General features: G+C 47.2%; 1 long non-coding RNA gene across 1 annotated transcript in view; it reads left to right on the top strand.

Moving 5' to 3' along the window:
- LOC148648362 (uncharacterized) overlaps positions 1-1,694 on the top strand; it is a 42,645-nt gene extending 40,951 nt beyond the window's left edge. The window contains exon 5 of the long non-coding RNA XR_015926638.1: positions 676-1,694. This is a non-coding gene — a long non-coding RNA (uncharacterized LOC148648362). The remainder of the gene's footprint in view (positions 1-675) is intronic.
- Positions 1,695-19,555: the final 17,861 nt, after the last annotated feature.

The raw sequence follows: 19,555 nt of genomic DNA, 5'->3' as shown, positions 1-19,555 counted from the left end.
CAGAAATTTCCAGTAGCGTGGCTTGTCATTTCTTCCAAACGCGCTTGTCAGCCTACGACAGGCAACTCCCTTCATTAGCGTGAGATCAGAGCTTTCGCTACGGCACAGATTCAGTGCGGAGATGCCAGACACAAGCACCCGGGCCGTGATTTTAAAAATTTAAAAGGCATCTTACTGACAGGGGAAGCAAGGGCCAATAAGGAAAAGTTAACTTTCCCACAATCCTTCCGGCTCCGGAACGCTGTACTTGAACGCGCGGCGTTCGTTGCCTGCACCTTGGCATTCTGTCTCATTAATTTTGTTTTGGGTTCTTGTTTTTTTTTCCGGTTATTTATTTTTGTCTCCGACGGCAGGCGCGGCTTTCTCGATCCAGGTAGCAGGAGCTCTTCTGACAACGAGAGCAGCCGTTCCGACACGGCTCTCTTCGCGGCCCAGAAGGGATTTTCTTTCATTTGCTCGTGTAGAATTATACTACAGTACCTAATGTCTGGGGAAGCCTCTCTCACTGGCTTCTAATGCAGCAGAATGTCCAGCAGTGAGCTTATGTCTATCACAGAAAGAACACAACACCACTTGAAAAAACACCACGGAAAAAAACTAAACTCTGATGGAGCCTAACAATACTCCTGCTCAAAAACACCTTTGATGACTTATTCCTGTTTTTTTTTGTTCCAGTGGAGGAAAAGGAGTAGATAGACGGAAGGGTTTGAACCGGAGCCAGCCAGCGGAGAGGTCTGAGCTGAATGGCGATGTGCCGGATGGGTGTGTCATCCAGACTGGATGGAAGAGGTTAAGGTTCCTAATCAATCTTACGATCGTGCCTGTCACCTTCAGGAGTCAGGGGATTGCTCTCCTGGCCTGGCGCACAGAAAACAGATAATCAGTTTCAGAGGACAGGCGGCTTGCAGAAGATAAGGGGCAGTAGGTTCTGTGATGCTTCCTCTTGGAGATGGCAGAGATAGTGACCGCCAGTATCAGGCCCCCAGAGCTCGCTTGACCACACTGCCCTCCTGGAAGCTGGGCACTATGAGTCGGAGCACCCAGCTCCAAGCGTCCAGTCTCGATCTGACATTACCTGCATAGTCATGTCATTTTTCATAACGTTTAAAAAAAAATGAAAAATAGCGATCTCCTTTTTTCCCCCTAGCCTAAGATGGCAAACCTCTGCTAACCCAGCACCCCAGATCTTGGAAACAAAGACTCTCCTACCGCTGAAGATGCAAGCGTTCAGTCATTTCTGCTAATCTAGGAATCGGAGATTTCGGGGCGCTGTGCGTAGAGACTGGCCAATCGTTGGTGCTTTGCCTTGCTCTTTGACCTGGTGCTGGCTGTGTTCTGTGTAACTGAATATCTGGAACCTCCAGGAAGGCGTGTGGAGGCAAGGAGCAAGCATGTGTGAGACAAGGCCTGAGAGCAGAGCACACCCGAAGAAAGAGAATGGCACGTCTCTCCCGGAGGCAGCGTCTTCATCAGAACCCTGTTGAATTCCCTGGCTCCAAGGAGGACCAGGCGACGATACTGGTCTACTGTAGAAAGTTACAGTTTGTTCACTGCAGTTTTACATTCTTCCCTCCTGGGAAAGGAATAATCAATTTCTCAAAGAAATAGTGATCACGTTGATAAACTCGGTAAACTCAGTAAGGCGAGCCTTATAGTAAATAAGTGTTAATAAACCAATCAGTGATGAGACCCTATGCAGTGTTTTCAGATTTCTTCAGAAACATTTTATTTTCTTTCAAAAGAGATTCCCCCCCTCCCCCCCCCCATGCAAATCTATTCCTGTCTTGGAAATGCGATCTTTGAACACAGATCTGCTTCGGCTTGTGCAGAAATTCACTGTTTCATCAGAATGCGTAATTGGAGTTGGTGAACATGCTGTGATCGGTCAGTCTCCTTCCCTCCCTCGCTGGGTCATGCACAGGTGCATCAGTAAAAGCCCTGTCTGCATTTCTTCCTAACAGCTATTGCCAGGCACAAACCCTGAAAACTCTCCCCTAATTGGATTAATGGACTGCCGCGACAGGTCAGCTTCCTAACTGTGCTGCTTGGGGCCTCCGCTCAAGATAAGACCCAGGTGACCAGCCTTATCCCCTGACAACACTTAGAGCTCTGTGTTAAATCCTCAGGGCATTATTATCAGAACCTGTCCTCTGTTTCTGCTCCTGTGCCACCACAATTAATCAAGCAGTCTTTTTTGTGTCTTTTTGACCTTTCCGTTCAGAAATCTACTGTTAGACTACATAGGTCTTTGCTGCCTTATACCAAAGCTTAGCCTGTGCTAATGGGAGATGGTGAGGATGTTTCAGGATGGGAGAAAAGAGGTTTTGTGTTAAAGGGCATTTTGTAAAAAAAACGAGTAGTTTTTGGTGCATGAGGTACCTAACTCCAAGCTTAGCTAAGAGAATGAGAAACAGCTGGGGCTTGGGACAGCACTAATTTGCAAAAACCAAAACGTCTTGAAAAAGACAGAGTTTCAGGCTTTGTGGGTTTGTTTCTGCCTCCCACAGCCGTAAGCAGAGGATATCCTTGTCATGTCATCAAACGATGACCCCCAGGGACTTCCTGGGCTTGAGCTGATGTTCGGTCTCTTACAGGCACGGTGGAATTCACAGTGTGTGCAATGCTGGACGGCTTTTCCATGCACAAACGTGGGAGGAAAGCGTAGTCAGTCCTCGCAGTGCCATGGAGGAAGTTACACTAGTAAAACAACTGGTGATTCCAGCTGATTCCGACTAAATGATTACTTATTCCAAATTTCTGGAAAAAAAGCAAACCACATTGCATATCTTCCCATAGTTCCTTTTCCTGTCATTGAGCATCAGGAGAATTTAAAATGAAGCCATATTCATTGCAACACTAGTTCTATGCCACGATAGTCTTCCTACAGCAATCGATGATTTTCAGCCGGTCAGCGGCGCTCCTGCCTGTGATGTGAAAATATGGTCCACGTGTCTTCAAGATGCACAGTTCTGGTTCGGCAACGACAGAGGACAAGGCAGCTTGTGAAAACGCACAGACCAAGCAGCAGAGTTGTTTATTTAGCACAGCATGAGTTCCAGGCAACACTTTCGAAAGGGATTATAAACATCTTATTATCATTTAATGAAGGAACTACCAAAATGTTTACATAGCTTGCGTTCATATGATTTAATCAAGAAGGAGAAACGTTAATGAGATCCTCATCAGTACCTCATCGGGGGGAGCGGCCGTTGTGTACAAGGCTGGAAAACCTGGTGCAAAAAAACTTAGTCTTGAGAATTTAAAAGAAAATAATGCTTTTAATAATTCACCCCAGAAAAAACAACATTGACATCTTACCTCTAATGAGCAAGGAAAGGAAATGTGAGTTTGCTTCCTTCAGTCACTTTATCCTCTAAAGTCTTCCTAAATTTTACACCCCACAGCGCTGGAGCACAGTGCTCCAGACTGCCTGCTCAAGTGGCCTGAATAATTTATGAGGTATCTAGGAAACTAGACCTCTGTAGTATTGAAGCTTTGCAGCACCGTGTGCCCTGTTAAAGACTCGGCGCAACCCCTTATTCTGTATCAGATATCATGGCAGCAAATTAAAACGGAGCCCGTGGCTGAGCTACAGACAAAGTTCCACATGTCAAAGACTTTCCATGTCATCTCTGGAATAATCAAACAGGTTTGGAAGTTGACCTACAGCCCAGTTTAGGCCTGTTTTGTATTTTCGTGCACAGTAAAACCTCTTGAGGTTGCAGATATAAATTGGACAAAATGGGGAAATCTAAGTCGATCTAGAAATGCACAACGCAGCAAGACTCCGGGCAAATTGTAAACAGATGTTTTGATTTCCTTTATCAAGCCGGGTGTAAATGAATGAGCGAAGCTATGGGCGGCCCTGTGAAGCCACGAACAGTATGTTCTCCTAGAAAAGGATAAAACATTATAACTCTTTATGAAGTACACAGTATAAGCTTAATAATGTTAGAAAAAGCATGTTAAAACCAGAACCCATGTAAGTTACCAGACTTTGATGCATAAAATATTTACGATGAAGGTGGAAGGTTTTGTACTTTTGTCCAACGGAGCAATCTTGTTTAATGATTCACATGCTGTAATACACAGTTTAAAATTATTAAAAATCTAAAGAGTATACAACTTAAATTTTAAATTGCAAAAAGATTATCCCTCAACAGTGATTCAAAACCGGGCATTTTCTGGCGACAGCTCAAATGCTGTACATGAGATGTTAAGCTTTATTAGCTCCACCTGGCGGTTTTACAAGGTGCTTCGGGATACTATTATCAGATTTCAATTTGCATGCGGTATGCTGCAGAATGATGCGGTATGATGCACCGAGCCCACCGCGTTTTGACACAGCGTACTCCTCGCATTTTGAATGGCCGGATCTGTATAAATACTTTTTTCTTGCACAATGCATCTCACCAGAAGCATGGCTGTGGGGATACTGTGCGGTATGATGAGAAATACAGGGACCATTCTTTGCCTCTGTAGAGAAAATGTGGGCCAGTGGTCTTCTCCATAGTAGGTTGGGTGGACGGGTAAGTTACCCACCAGTTTTCCCTCAAGGAATTCCGGGCGCAGTATTTGTTTCTCAGTGTAGAGGGATAGAGGAATGATTCCCTGACCTCCACAGCGGCATTTGACCTCAGGCTGGACCTGGACTCTTTTCAAGTCAGGGAGAGCATGCACAGGGCAAACTACCACCTGGGGGTTACCTTAAGGTTTCTATAGATGTATCCCGAGTCTCTGCAGAGGTTTACGGAATTGGGGCAGGCAGATCTATGGAAAACTATATGTTATCTGTAGATTGTGTTCAGCAAGGAAAGTCAGGGGACTGTGCCCAGCAAGCCTGACTGGGAAATCACAGAACTTCTTTTCCATTTCTGTCAGTTTTAGCATTCAACAATGCCCTGGTCCCTCTCACAATAGTCACCACTTGGTGGACACATGGAGCTATCCTCCTATCCAAAGCTAAAATTCTGGACTTCGGATAGGAAGATTGAGGGACTCTTTAACATCATACCTTACCCTGAGGCTTGAAATGGGTTCCAGTGCAAGCAGCTGTATAAACAAGCACCGGTATTACTGGGGTAACCCTTCAAATGGACTCACATCCCAATCAGATGTGCTCTTGGTTTGGTTAATGCAGTAGAGATCAGGACAAGCTCTGTCCCAGTACGCTCTTGGCATTTATAAGCTTGGACCTGGAGGTTTTTCTACCCCCTTGTTTATCACCACTGTGACTCTCATGCAGCACAAGAGGTGATAGGGTCCGCGTTGTACGTCATCGTGCTGCTCTGTCTCTGTAGCGCAGGTAGCATCGACCTGCGGACAGATGAAGCAGACTATCACAGGGGTCACCCTGACAAGCCCACATGTCCCCAGAAAACTGAAGGCAATCATAGCGGCAGTCAGCTAATGGCACGGCTCAGACGTGACTTAGCAAAAAAAAAAACATTTTTACGTAATGAGTGTGAAGGTTTGACCAAATGACTCCTATGGTAATCATAGCCCTGAGTACCTAAGATGAGGAGGTAAGAGGAAGAATGGAGAAATACAGAGAGAGGAACACAGATTAATTATCCCAGAATGAACTCTATAACTCAGCATACTGTATATGCTCTGAAGAAAGAAACAAGAAAATTGTACACTGATCTAAGTGGCTTCTTTCTTAGAACACGTGATAAAAGAAATGCAGCACTTTTTCATTCTTTCCCCGAGTGCAGTTATTTGACCAGAAAACATAAACCTGTGTTGTAATTTTTATGTAGGGCACAACATGTCCTCAAAGGCAGTAGTAATACTGAATCAGGGGAAATAAAAAATACATTCAGGCTCTTATGAATGATGTACAAAGAGAAAGGAGTGTTTGGCAGGGGCTGGTTCAGGCATCTCAGCATGATCAGGCACCCTACTGCTCGCTGCTTCTCCCCAGCTGCCATGAAAACCAGTAAGAAGCCCTCATGTCCTCAAGACCTGAAGAGCACACTCCCCATTCTGCAGAAGTTGCTCGTTCAATTACCACTTCCAATGCATCCCAGAGCCCAGTGACTTATTTGAATCAAATCAAGCTGACAGCGGATGGATGACGCACCTAAATCATTCTTCTGTACCTATCAGCAGTTCAAGCACTTTAGCAAAAGGCATTAACAGGGCATTCGGAGGGCATGCAAACTTTCTTTTCCTGCCTGCTCTGCAGTGCCCAGGAGGGGATTGCAAACTCTGAGCTTGCTGTAATTACAGCAGGACTCCATGGTATCTGTGAAGAACATGTTTTTCTCAGATGGGTGTTTCTGCTCATGCACTCCATGTATTTTTCTTCGTAGGGGACAAATAAAAAAAGGTGCAGTACTGAAACTCACAACGCACCCCTTCTAAGATCCACAAACACCGAGCAAGTGCCCAGGAGTCTGGGATACAAATCGGACATGCAGGGGACTCATCTGTTTGTGTACCTGTGCAAAAGTCTGCTTCCTCTTTTCTGAAAGACATTTTGGAGGCGATTTAGGGGGCCAACTAAACAAATGCGTGAGTGGAAATGTGAAGTTAATGTACATCGAACAGTAGAGTTTCTGAAAATAGGAAGAAAGGGACTGGAAAGGCAGCCAGCAGGGAGGCGCAGTTACATCTGAAGACAGGAAGCACGTCTTTATGCAAAGGGTTCATATGGAACAGGCTAGTCTGCCGTGTTGTTGCACCCGGAACCCTGGCTTCTTTCAGGAAACAGTGGGATGAGATCCCCAGATCCGTTAGCTCCTAACCACCCAATGGGCTGGAGGGGCTGGAGGGCTAATGTAACCTTCCCTGAAGGAGGAGCATGTCCATTCCAGTGGCAGTGAAAGACACAGGCCATGTGATCGATATGCTGCGTCAGGGGGTTTCAACCACAGAGTTATGCATAAAAGACCAGTCCCTGACACCAAGGCTTTGAAACCCTCTTATAAAGCCAAAACAGTAATGTAACAGCAACTGTCATGTTGTACACAAAGAGCACCGCTGCACATCGGTTATTTTTCTTAGGGTTATTTAAAGTTTACAGATGTTTAGTGGTATGCAGAAAGAGTATCTCATTTTTGAGACACCCCTTAAAATAAACACTAGTATAAACATCGTATAGTGCCACTACTGTTACCAATAATACTGTACAACACTGTGCACTGGAACTGCAGGTTTCTAATCTTATCTGTGGTATAAATGCAATAATTATTGCTTTAAACACGGTTCATGTAGAATAGTACCTCTGGTCCTGTGTCCAAAAGACACCTTTTCTTAGGTGTTTCTTGTAAGAAACTTCTTGTAATTGTGTGGCGGAGTGTGGACACCAAGCATGAAACCTCAAGAAAGGGGAAAAAAACATGATTGTTAGTTAAATCTATTACAGTGCCGTCTTCACATGAAATATTCATGGAACACTATGAGACTCTGGGGCACTTCTACATCAAAAGGGTGTCTTTATTTTTAAAGGCAGTTGAGCTTTTTTCTTTTCTTTCATGTGTACGCGTTCAAGCTACCACAGCGCTTCTGTGATGAAGAAGGCCTCACTGGTCACACCTCTTGTGGCTTCGTTGGCACAACTGCAAGTGAGGTGTACAATATCAGCTAATGGCCCCCTTTACCAGAAACATTACCTGAAAGACTCTTGTGGTTTTGTCATCACTGTGAGCACGAGGCTGATTTACATGTGTGTGTGTGTTTATAAATACAGTGGGATGAATCACTGTTATGAAACAGATGTGGGGACTGGGAGTTCTCCCACTGTCACATCCTCCCCTGGTGCTGTTGCCATGGCGCCGCGGTTGCCTATTTTGAATTTCGCGAGCGTCTTGGAAGCGCTGGCAACCGAAGGATGCAGCCCTGAGAGTCAGTCAGCCAGAAAATAGGAGAAGAGACAGAAACAAGATGGCTGGGCTCCAGCCCAGAATCTCCTCGTCTCCAGACCCTCCCCCTCGGCCTACAAAGGGATTTAGTTGGGAACTGGGGCAGACAGACTAAGACTGAGGACCAGGCAGCTGGAGATACCCTCAGTACCTCAGCAGTTAGGCGTCCTGGTACCATTCCCCATCTTTCTTTACCCCTTATGGAAAGAGAACTTTGGAGTTACAGCGAACAGGAATTATTATTGCTGTTGAGCCAGGGAGTGAGGCTACAAAACGAAATGAGAAACGATGACTAGAATTAGATCACTACCCACCATCAAGTCTTTTTGTCGTCGTTTCTGTAGCTCCGGCCAACAGCCACGCAGAAACCGTTACATGATTGACTGAAAGTGCTCCTGTTCCTTCAGACGTCGTGATAAGATGCAGCACGTGTGCACAGCATAAATGACAATGACATCTCAAAACTGGTGGGCTGTGGGTTCGAGTCCCACTCCAGGCACTGCTGTCCTGCCTTGAGTGAGATTCTTTACCCCCGTTGTTCCAGTCCACCCAGCTGTATCAGTGGGGACCAGCATTGCTGGGGGGTAACCAGCATCCCATCCAGGAGGGGAATCACATGGTCTCTTATCTACTCAACGCCATGGACACCAGGATAAGCTGCACTGGCTCTGGAATGGAAATTATAGAGACGTAAGCAGGCAGATGGGCCTTGTGTGAGTTCGGGCTGATAATCAGCTAGGCTGGTTCTTGTAAGGGATTTCAGCCAGCAGCTTTTGGCAGAACAAGAGCTCTTTCCATGACTTTGACTGTGAGCTTTTACAGGACATAAAGTTGGTTCCTGGACTTGGTCTTGCACTCGGAATGAGCAATTTCAGGCTCCGTTTCGGTTTTTGCTCCGGTGTGGTGTTTTGTCTGCTCCGATCGGATCAGATGCCTATTTAATTTTCCAAGCCTGAAAAAGAACAGGACTGCTTGGCGTTTCGTACACCTGGCAGTTTGTAAAACATGTTCCTTCTTTCATCTTGTTCGGAGTCATTACATCGCTCTTAGCCTGGGCTGATCCTCTAGTATTTGTCCGCCAGCTCTGCTGTCCGTGGTCTGTATTAAAGGGAGGATTTGGACAACAAAACGCTGAAATGTCAACCCTCTGGTTCATTTCAATAATGAAGGACATCCCCCCTGTTCCATTATTTCTACAAGAGTGAGTTTGCTTCAGACAGCAAGGCCTGCACAGCATGAGTATGCAGGCTTAGCCTTTTATCAGATAACAGTGGCCCAGATCCCCTTTGTGGGATTTTGTTTTCTGTTGAAAGAACCCCTAATCACTCTCCAGCCCCCAGCTCTGCCGCCTACAGACACCTTAACGTTTTTTCCCCCTTCTGGCACATCAGATTCTGGCCTGGATAAATTAATTGAGAACAATGTCTTCGTCCTCACACAACACATTAAGATTATCACAGAAATATTTTTTTTTTCTCTGGATACTAACCAAAAGCCAGATGCACAGTTCCCATGCCTTGCTCACCAAAGGCTCTCGGAAAGGGCGTAAAAACAATTGCTCACGTCCCTGCATGACGTGCAGGAGAGCCAGGAGCTTGGTGGCGGATGTGGGAGTCGCGCTCGCTGGCCCTGAGCTGCGCCTCTGCCCTGCTGGGTGCGGGACAGGTCTCGTCTCCGGGGTGAAAAGGAGCCGGCTGCAGACCAGTGTCCACAGAGAGACGAGCGTCGAGTCCATGGCTGCTTCAGTGGACAGGAGCTGGCGTGCCTGTGGGGCTCCAGAGGTGCTGTGCACGAGAGGGACCCCCTCACACCAGCTTCTCGTCTTCCACTCCAGTAGACTCCCCTGTCTCCGAGCAGGCCGGTTCAGATAATGTAACAGTCATGCTGTGCTGTAAGACTGTTTACATCAGGAAAGTGAGGAGATGCACATCTGGCAAAGGTCAAAGTGCTGGGCATACTCCTCCCGGATCGCTGTTCACTGGCCTTTTCCTGGGAAGAGGCTGATGGGAAGAGCTGTAGTCATAACCCCTTGTGTTTTACCCCTTGTTTCGTCAAACTAAAACACGAGAGCTCCACATTTTATTCACGTTTAAGTGCCTTTTATTAACTCTTCAGTGAGTGTTCAGAAAGATCAGTGCCACTTTTCTGTACCGCTTTCTCTTGTGGCAAGCGCAGGTGCTGCCTTTTAACCCCGGGACAGGCTGGGCTCCGTGATCGCAGGTCCGAGCTGGGTTGGGTCAGTAGCCGACTGGACCCAGGATCCCCCAAGCGATGAGTCAGTCAGAACTCTGTCTGCTCTCGGGGACACAGTGACCCCTGCTGGTCACACGTTCCTCCACATTCCGGTGCGGAGCTGTGTTTCACGCTTAAAGAGGAGTGAAGAATCTCGGAGGGGGAGGAGCTGGAGGGGTGTGTGTCAGCATCAGTGAGCTGAGGCGCGAAAACACGCACACAGTTGGCAATTCGGATTAAAGTGAGTATAAGAAAATAATTGCCCCAGGTGTTAATGTGCAGGGATGTTAAAAGTTTCATGACTACGGCCTTAAAGGATTTGCTTTTACAAAGCAAGCAGGAGGTGCTGCTACACAGCAGAGAACATGGATGTCAGCGCTTTTTATTTTCTCTTTCTAGCCTAGAAATTAAAAACAACGGAACTTTCAAATTCATAAACCCGTAAGCCTGGATTAAAAAAAATATAGGCATGTTTAAAACAGTGCAATCCAATATTACTCGTCCTAAGGTTAAGAATTGAATATTGTAGGGTTATCCAAGGCCTGGATCAATAACACTGATTATTGCAGTGCCATGCAATAGCGTGAAATGCTGCAGTCTCCAGAGCAAATTCAAAATCTCAGACACCCTTTACAGTTTGTTTGAAGAAGCCCCGTATTCTGATATCTTTCTCCTCATTGTTGGTGAAATTCTCTGCCTCTTCAAATGAATTAATTATTAAAGCCCCGAATAATGCGCCCATTTCTCTCGTAAATTATTAATCCGTGCATATTCACTTACACAGGATCAATTGCGATTTCATATTTCAGTCAAATACGCAGTGTGCATGGAGAGTAAGGGTGCAGAAACGGAATAAAACTATAAGTGTTCGTTGGGGGAGGGGTTTGAGTCTGATGCATTTTCCCCGTTTTCAAACCGATGGCTCCCTGTATCGGGGCGTCTTTCTGGTCCAGGGGACAGTGCTCATCACAGTGTCAAACATCTGTTACCGGAGAGGCGAACCCTCGTTAGATGAAGACCATCGCCTTAACAGACAGATTGTAAAAAGTCCCCCTGTTGTATTAAAGCCAAGGTAATATCAGGGTTCTATGTATTTTTTTAAGCAATGACATCAGCGTGTTAGATCTACTGGGAAGTTTGTGAACAGTTTGTGTTTCTGTTGTAATATTCAGTTTTGCTGTGCCCGTTTTAATAGAGCCTGCAAGATGGTTCGGTAATATTCGAACTTGCGTAGATTCGTTCATTCACGTGTAGATTTTAAAGATATTACATAGATTCGAATTCCCGGCAGACAAGCACTGTTCTCCTTCTGTTTGGTTTTTAAATAGAAAGGAGTCCATGGCGAAGAGCTGGGCGTTGGAGGCCCGGAAAGTGACAAGTTTCAGAGGTGGTTTGCCAAGGCAACCATAACAGCAGAGCACCCTCACTCCCTGGTCCGTGGGGCCCAGCCCAGCAGGGGAGACATTTACACATGATTAGAGTTCGTCAAGGCCTCGTTAGATGGAACAGAAATTCTGTACAGGTCCAGAGCTGTTGATGATTCAGAGGGACACAGGACACCTGCTGGGCTGTGGCTCTCGAGGGCTGGGATTCTGGGGGGGCTTCAGTACAGCTCGTCGCCTCAGAATTAGGGGCTGGGAGAGGGTCTGGCCTGTCGCGGTGCTGTCTGACGTGATCGCACGGCGTTTGTCTTCGCTGTTGTAGAGAGGCAGCCCGTCAGTGCTCCTGGTGCCCGCTGTGGGGTTAATGGCTGACAGATAAATATCTGCTGACATCTACTGCTTGCTTCCTGGAACAGCACGGAGGAGCCTACCCTGATGTGCCTGAACAGCTGTAGCAGTTGTGTTCCGGAGGGCAACAGCAGCATGGAGACCAGGTATGATATTTCCATTAATGGAAAAAATACTTTATTTTTTCCCCTTGCTGTCTCAGCACAAAAAAACCCCTGATATAGGTTTTACCAGAGTCGCATGGCAGAGCCGCTCATGGTGCACAGCTCTGTGATCTACACAGTGATACACACCTGATCTTCTTCACTCCAGAAACACACAAAGGACGCCACAGCGCGAGAGAAATGGAGAGCGAGAGAGACCGACCGAGAAAGGTTCAGGGCTGCGCTTACAGGGTGTCATGAAAAAAGGATGGAGAGGGAGCGAGGGAAAGAGAGAGGGGAACGGAGAGAGAGAGAGAGAGAGTTGAAGGGGCTACAGAGACCGTGCAGCCTGCGGAGAATTTCCTCGCCTGGTGGCAGAGCTGGTCCGTGGGCAGGACCCACAGCTGACAGTCTGACAGCTCCTCCTGCCTCCCTCTCTCCCGCAGATCAGACAGGGCTCCGAGACAGCTCGCGGAAGATGGGTGGAACACACTCCTACTCGCTTTCCTCTGATCTCCGGAAGCCAACTCGATAAATGCTGCCTATAAGTACGTCTCGCCGACTTAAGCATTCAGGACCTGCCGGCTGCGTAGGACGGCTCTCTGCGGACCCTCCAGACTAACCTGCCTGTGAACCCACAGCTTCTGGTCCAGCCAACGGCACGAGAGCAGTTTGCATGGCTGAAAGGGAGAGCTGATTTCATCACAGTCCTGTGAAGCAGCTTGGGTAGGGAAACGTCTGTGCGGATGAAGACACATCTTTGTATGACAGGCTCCCATGACCAGGCACAGATTCCAAAACCACGTGCAACTTCCAAATAAACTGAACACCAGAAGGAATTAGGCCAGGGATGAGAAATATTTCAGGAAAGTTTTAAATATTTTTTGAAGCACTTCCCAATTGTGGGGTCTCATCTGTGGGTGGGAGGGGAGGAGGTGTTAGAGGCAGCCCCACGGCGTCGTTGGTGGAGGTGGAGGATAGAAGGGGGACACAAATGGCTTTGAGTCCCATTTTTGGAGGAAGGGTGTTCCCGGTGAGCACCTGATTTTGTAGGCGCTGCAGTATCAAAGGAGAGAACAGTGCCTAGTATTGCTGCAGTACTGCACACAGCCACCAGGGGGGCAAGAGTCTGGGAGGCTTGGTGCGTATAAAAGACGAAGCAAATGGAAAAGCACTTCCTGAGGTTTGACAACACCGTCGCCCGCCAAGAGAGACAGCGGGGTGCTGAAAATCCACCCTCGGCCAGGCGCAGGCGCATCCCCGTCGCCCTCTCTTCCCGAGGCTGAGCAATCCAGCCTTGCTGACAAAGGGACAACGGAATCACGGAGCCCGTGTGTCTTGAATAGTAAAGACGGGATTAACAGGATCAGGCAAGCTTTTCTGGGGGATGGATCTTTCCCAAAGAAGGCTGGACCGCGGCCTATTCTCCATAGCAAGAATGGGCGAAACAGCGCTGCCAGTCTCATCTGCTGCTCTCTCTCTCTCTCCTTTATTACAGCACAGAGCACAAGAGGTCTCTCACTGCTGCTTCTGGAGAATCACTAATGCTGCCCCACCCCGTACACCACACCCCTGCGTGCTGTGAGACCTACAAAGGGTTAAGCGTGCGTTTCCCGTTGCATCGTATTAGAGCTCCTGTTTCCACACGAGCATTTACTCCCTCTGGCCACAGATTCACATGAATAAATACAGAAATGTCTCCATATCTCAGACTGACAGCGTGCGGCCCCCCGCTGCGTGATTATCCGAGCATGACCTCCAGCCCGAGCCCGCGTCCCAGTGGGAGTTCCATTACCCAGCCCAGGCACAGAATCTCAACAAAACCACTATAATCCACGCTGACATTTTTAGAGACAGTTGTTACACAACACACCAAATCAATCTTTAAAAAGGCACGTCTCAGAAACCTCATTCTATCATAACAGTTTACATGTGCAATGCAGTAGAGTTAACTCCTTCGGGGGGCAAATGGCGACCGCTCAGTTTGTCCAGGAGACAGGAGGGGCGTTATTTACCTCCTTTTAGGTTGGGTTGAAATTATAACGCGGAGCACAGACCATGCCTAGCCCAGTGAGGATTTTGATCAAACATCTGCAGACAGGAATGAGTTAAACTGATCAGAAACTGCACAGATTGTGCAGGAAAATCGCAGCACGATTAGCGTACACATTCCACACTGAGCCTGCAGACAGGCTCAGAGCCCTCTCCTTAATCCGGACCACTGCAGTGTCTGTACTCAACACCTCTTGTCACCGGATATTCCGCTAAACCGATAGGCCAGCGACCCGCTGGGGGTCTGAGAGTTTAAAGAGGGCTCATGAAGTTACAGCTGCAAGGAATGTCGCAGGCTGGTATTGCCTGGTCATTCCCAAAACTCTGCTGTGAAGACCGTGCCAAAACAGTGGCTCCTGTCTCAGCGCGATGGTGTCTCGTTGGGCAGAATAAACTTCTGTAAGTGCAGAAGGAGATTTTTTTTTATCAATGGGCTAGACAATGAGTATTCTCAACAAAAAAACTGCACAGACGGACTCACAGTTGCACTAGATTTCCTCAAGAAAGTTAGACATAAATAAATATAACTGCTATTAAGGTGCAAAGGCACACTACTCTCTTTCTTAATGCTGCAACATACTATAGCCCCAGGCTTAGGGACGTCCTCAACAAACAGTTACAACATGCTTTTTACCAATCATTTTCATGCACACGAGAACACTGGGCTTTACTTATGACTGATGAAATGTAGAGCCTCATCTGTGTGTATTTTTATATCGCATATACTGTATATATATATATTATTTACAAAGGTACAAGTAATAGGTTTATTCCATGCTGAAAAAAAAAGTAGAAAGAGAACACAACGTTTCGGCTGTGGAGTCTTCTTCAGGTGTGCATGAAGAAGGCTCCACAGCCCACACCTGAAGAAGGCTCCACAGCCGAAACGTTGTGGTCTCTTTCTTCTTTTTTTTCAGCATGGAATAAACCTATTACTTGTTCCTTTGCAGCCTACGCATGCTGACGCAGCTCCCCACCTATATTATTTACAAACTAATTAGCAGGGGGTAAGATCTCCTAAGATGTAACTTGGTTGTATTTCCAGAATTCCTCAAATTAAGTACAGCTCTGTTACAGTTTGCTTGTGCAAAAAAGGTGATTTTTTAGGCAGATGATTTTTTCCTGTTGTAAGAAGTTAAGTAGACTACTTTCACTTTAATAGCACACAAGCCCTCATTCTTTGTATGAGCTCTGCTTTTCCCATCCTTTTTATGCGACGTGTTGAAGTAAACGCACCAGGCCAAAGGAACAGCAGCCTGCCTGCGCGGACCCCACCCTCTCCTCACGAGGAATGAGCCAGGGAGCTGCTCCAAGGGTGCAGATGGGGTGCAGGCAGGGGGTGCGTGAAAGGAAAGGGGGAAAGGCAAGAGGGAGAGAATAATGCTCAGGGTTTTTTTTTTAATATTCAGCATCCGCTTGGAAGTGCCGGAGACGCCTTCCTGGCGATAAATGCCCCCAGTGTAACTTGGCTGCGTTTGCCGAGATCAAAGCTGGGTTTGATCTTTGGATGTGCCAGATGGAGATATCCCTGGGGAGGGGGCGCCTGGGCACAGCCTCATGCCTGAGCTCGGGATCAATCCCTGGTCCTGCAGAGGCAGCTCCCTGCTCCACGGTCAGCATCCAGCATCAGAGCGGGAATCTGGAGGCCTGGGCACCTGCACATGGTGATAGTAGGGAGCAGGAGGGGAAACAGGAAAGCTCACCTGAGCCATCTACAGCCCTCTGCTGGTATTGTCGTCATACGTGGGGTACAGATGGCCACAACTGTAGCACGCTAAACTGGCATAATCTGCAGACTAAGGGACACTGCGCATATCACACATTAAATTCTCTGTTGCCTGGGATGAAAAGATTAATGGCAACCAAACTAGAATGCTAGAAATGGAGGTATGTCCCACTGACACATATTTTACAGACCACAGGCCTGTTTAATTGTAAAGTTGGCCACAGGCTCTTCTTCAGATTAGCCCAATGTTTAAATCTGTTTGTACGCTTGAGGCACAGTCACAGCTTCACTGCGTTTGGTACCTTTGTCATCCCGCCTGCTCAGTCAGAGCAGGAATCTACCAGTCTCAGGACAGCGGTGGAGGTGGTCACAGATCAGATCACATTCAGGGTACCGTGTCAGGCTTCCTGCTCCCTGGGCTGTCTCCCGTCCGGCTCGGCCCAGTCGGTGCCCTGGACCTGCAGCTGGTTCACCTGTGAAGCTGGCTGCCTCTCGAGGGGCACGATTCCCCCTACACTGGCAGGGTCGAGTGTGGCTGGGAGCTGTCTGTGCCTTCGTACGCCCCGCAGGGAGGAGAGAGGACAGACACACAAACACCTTTATACTGCTGAGGCAGCTCTGAAGAGGAGTAGTGTACAGCCCCATTCTGCAGACTGATTTAAATATTGCTGTGCTTAAAGCTGATTTTTTTTGCTTATTGCCTGATTTCTTTTGTTTCTTTCTGTTTAAATTTAAATGATTAAATTGTTTTTTTTTTTATTTAGATTTGTTGTGCCTGTATCTCCATGCTGTGAAAAGCAAGGAGTCGTGTTGTACTTCCTGTATATACATGCTGATCTATACAGCTCCTTCTGCTTCACCAGTGACTGCATTTTAAGACCTGCAATATTTCAGACGAGTTATCGGTCCCCTGCCCCACCCCCCAGGAATCGTTCAGCTGGATTTCTCACTGCGGGGTGATGATGTCACCTGGAGTGCAAGCACAATACCCATCAGGCCCTGTTGCACCAGCAATGTCACCCTTTAAGCTGCTAAAAATAACCTGGGTGAGGGGGGCATCAGCAGAGCAGAGACCCTCAGGTCTCTTCTGCTTGTAATTTCTTCCTGTTGCTTCATTAGAGGTTTTCCTTTTGGCTTAATTGTACTGGAATCGTTCCTATAGCAGATTGTCCTGGGTCACATGCACCATCATTGCACTGTACCATGCAGTGCTACGTTACGTGTTAACTCATGTATTTGTCCACTGTTGTGCAAATATGCAATTAGGCTCACAGTGCTCCTTATACAGTACTCCTGTTTAACCCTGCATGTGTGTCTGTGAAACTCACCAGATGAGTAAAAAGATTTTTGCGCTCCAGAGTAAAAAAAGCTGTGGTGTAGACACTGTTGACCCCTCTGCTTGCTTGAGCCGGTTATAGAATCCAAGTCATATCTCATCTAGGCCTTATCCATATGGCCCTGAGGCCGACTTATTCATTAGCAGAAAAAGAAGAACTTTTAATAAATGAAGAAGATAGATGTAGCTTAATTTGTAATATTTGTAATAACGTCTCATAAATCTTTCGTTAAGGATAGTATTTAAGATGCGCCTGAGCCTAATGAAATCGGGGGACGTTTAATCTTCGAGTTAATTGCTTCGCAGGCAAAATTTCTCCCAATGAGTCGCACTAGAGAGAGAGGGAAAGGTTTTAAAAGGCAGTAATGGTGTTAATGGCGAAAGGCTTGTGCAGCCTCTTTCACAGGCCAGCTCTCACTCTGCTCCGAAGGTCCGTCCTGCCTGTGTCGCCCTCCCTAATCAGAGCTGGCCCCCGGGGAGAGAGCTGCCCAGAAGCCACCCCACTTGGGGGCAAAGTTAGGGACACCAGCCACCTCCCCCAAGAGGGTCGGTACTAACACTAAAGCAGCCGATCAAACCCGAGTCTGGGGGAGGTGGGAGGAAACCGGAGGACGTGGAAACAAAACACGGGAACGTGCAGACTCCTCACAGACAGAAGAGCAGGGCTGAAATGGAACCCAGGACAACGGAGGGGGTGAGGCAGCAGCACCAGAACAGCACCATTCCTGTTGGGCCAGTGGCTCCAACACCGGAATCTGGGGAGCCCCTGGGGGGGGGGGGGGGGTTCTGAAGAGCAGAGGTGTGCACAGTCTGCTCTTTCGCTCAGTGGTAAGTAAGTATTGCTCAGCTAGTGGATTTGTTTTCTGGAACAGTCTGTGGTGGACCTGTTCACCTGCGCTTCTGCTTTGAGTGGCTCTATTGCGTCTGATAATGACATCTTTCGGGGTGGGTTTACGTTTGACTTGGGGGGGTGGTTACAAAAAAGAGGTTTCATGGCGAAGAGGATTCCTCAGTCCTGGTCCTGGTCATGGCGACGCCATTTCTATACATGTTCCCTAGATGGCGCACACAGCTCTTGCAGGAAGAAGATTTCTCTAAAGCCGATTTGATATCATCCATCCACAGTGCTCTCAGGCCTGCATGACACCTCCCGAGCTGAGATGTATACTATGTAGAAACTGCGTATAAAAAAACTGTTCTCAGAAATATTTGAATTCATGGAAAAAGTTAAGTCATTTTTCAATTCAATATTAATATTAAATCGCTCAAGGCATTTCCACTTTGCAGCACAGTACAAAGGATGAAGTTCTCATTGACTTGGGTTTCACTGACCGACAGGGGTGGAGTTCTGGTACCAGAGACAGGTGGTTGCAGGCACAGGGTCCTCATCACACACCACGGATACTGTAGACATTCGAGTAGGGAGCTGTGTTGCCGTGCGCAGTCTGAGAAGGGACAGGTCAAGATTGATTTCATGCTGAAAGGAGAAGAAACAGCGTTTCGGCTGGGGAGCCTTCTTCAGGCGTGAGGTGTTGTCTCAGTACTAGGCTGTAGAGTTTGGAGCTGAAGTGGCCAAACAGCTTCAGAGCAGAAGCAGTTTGCACGACAGATCCTGCTTCTCAGAAAACTGTAGCTCACAACCTGTTATGGGAGTAAAAGTGAACGTAGCAACCCTACAGGCTGGACATTTACAAAGCCCTGTTGTCGAGGAAGTCTTTCAGGCTTGCAGTCAGTCGATGTGGTGGTTCAGGAGTGGAAGGTTAAATGAGCAACTCAGACTGTAATCTTGATGGACTCAAGACCTCAGTTTTTATCACACATTTCATGGCTTCTCGGGTAACTTCCCCCGCCTAGGAGGAAGGTTCAAGGCTGCCCAGTGACTTACAAGGAAAAAATAAAACCACTGATTTAATCATGTAATATTCATGGTGCACTGCTGCCTGAAAGCAAGCATGTCAAACCTGCAGGAGAACAGCTGTCACATGAATCTCATCTGTTGCAGATTCCAACAAAAAAAAATATTTTCACAAGGAGACTAATTCAGGCCATCGTGTTGCACTCACTGTCCCTTCCTCCAGACTTCACAGGAGCCCTGGAGATTCCTGGAATATCACAGGGTATCGGCCAGTACTCTTCTCTGTCTTCACCTTCACCCAGGAAAACACAGCTGTGCCAAACGTCTGCACTCCCACCTCTCAACAGCTACCTTCCTCTGCAGGAACGACCAAACATTTATATCTACAGGTCCAGTTCAAGGTTTAGTTCCGTAAATATTTTTTTCCATTTGCAGAAAGACTGCTTTACTGTCCTGTCAGCCAGAAAGACAAAACATACTGAGTAAACGGTTCTTCTGCAGTCTATGAAAAACACCAGATGGTCCTGTGAAAGATTTACAGACCTGTTTGAAAGAGTTTCCTCTAGTATTATAAAATGAACATCTAGTACATTTTAGAGCTTGACCATTTTTG

This window comes from Lepisosteus platostomus, chromosome 15 (genome assembly GCF_059453375.1).
Source record: "Lepisosteus platostomus isolate fLepPlt1 chromosome 15, fLepPlt1.hap1, whole genome shotgun sequence".
NCBI classification, from domain to species: Eukaryota; Metazoa; Chordata; class Actinopteri; order Semionotiformes; family Lepisosteidae; genus Lepisosteus; species Lepisosteus platostomus.
Note: the sequence above shows the minus strand (reverse complement) of the source record. Positions and strands in the feature narration are given on the sequence as shown.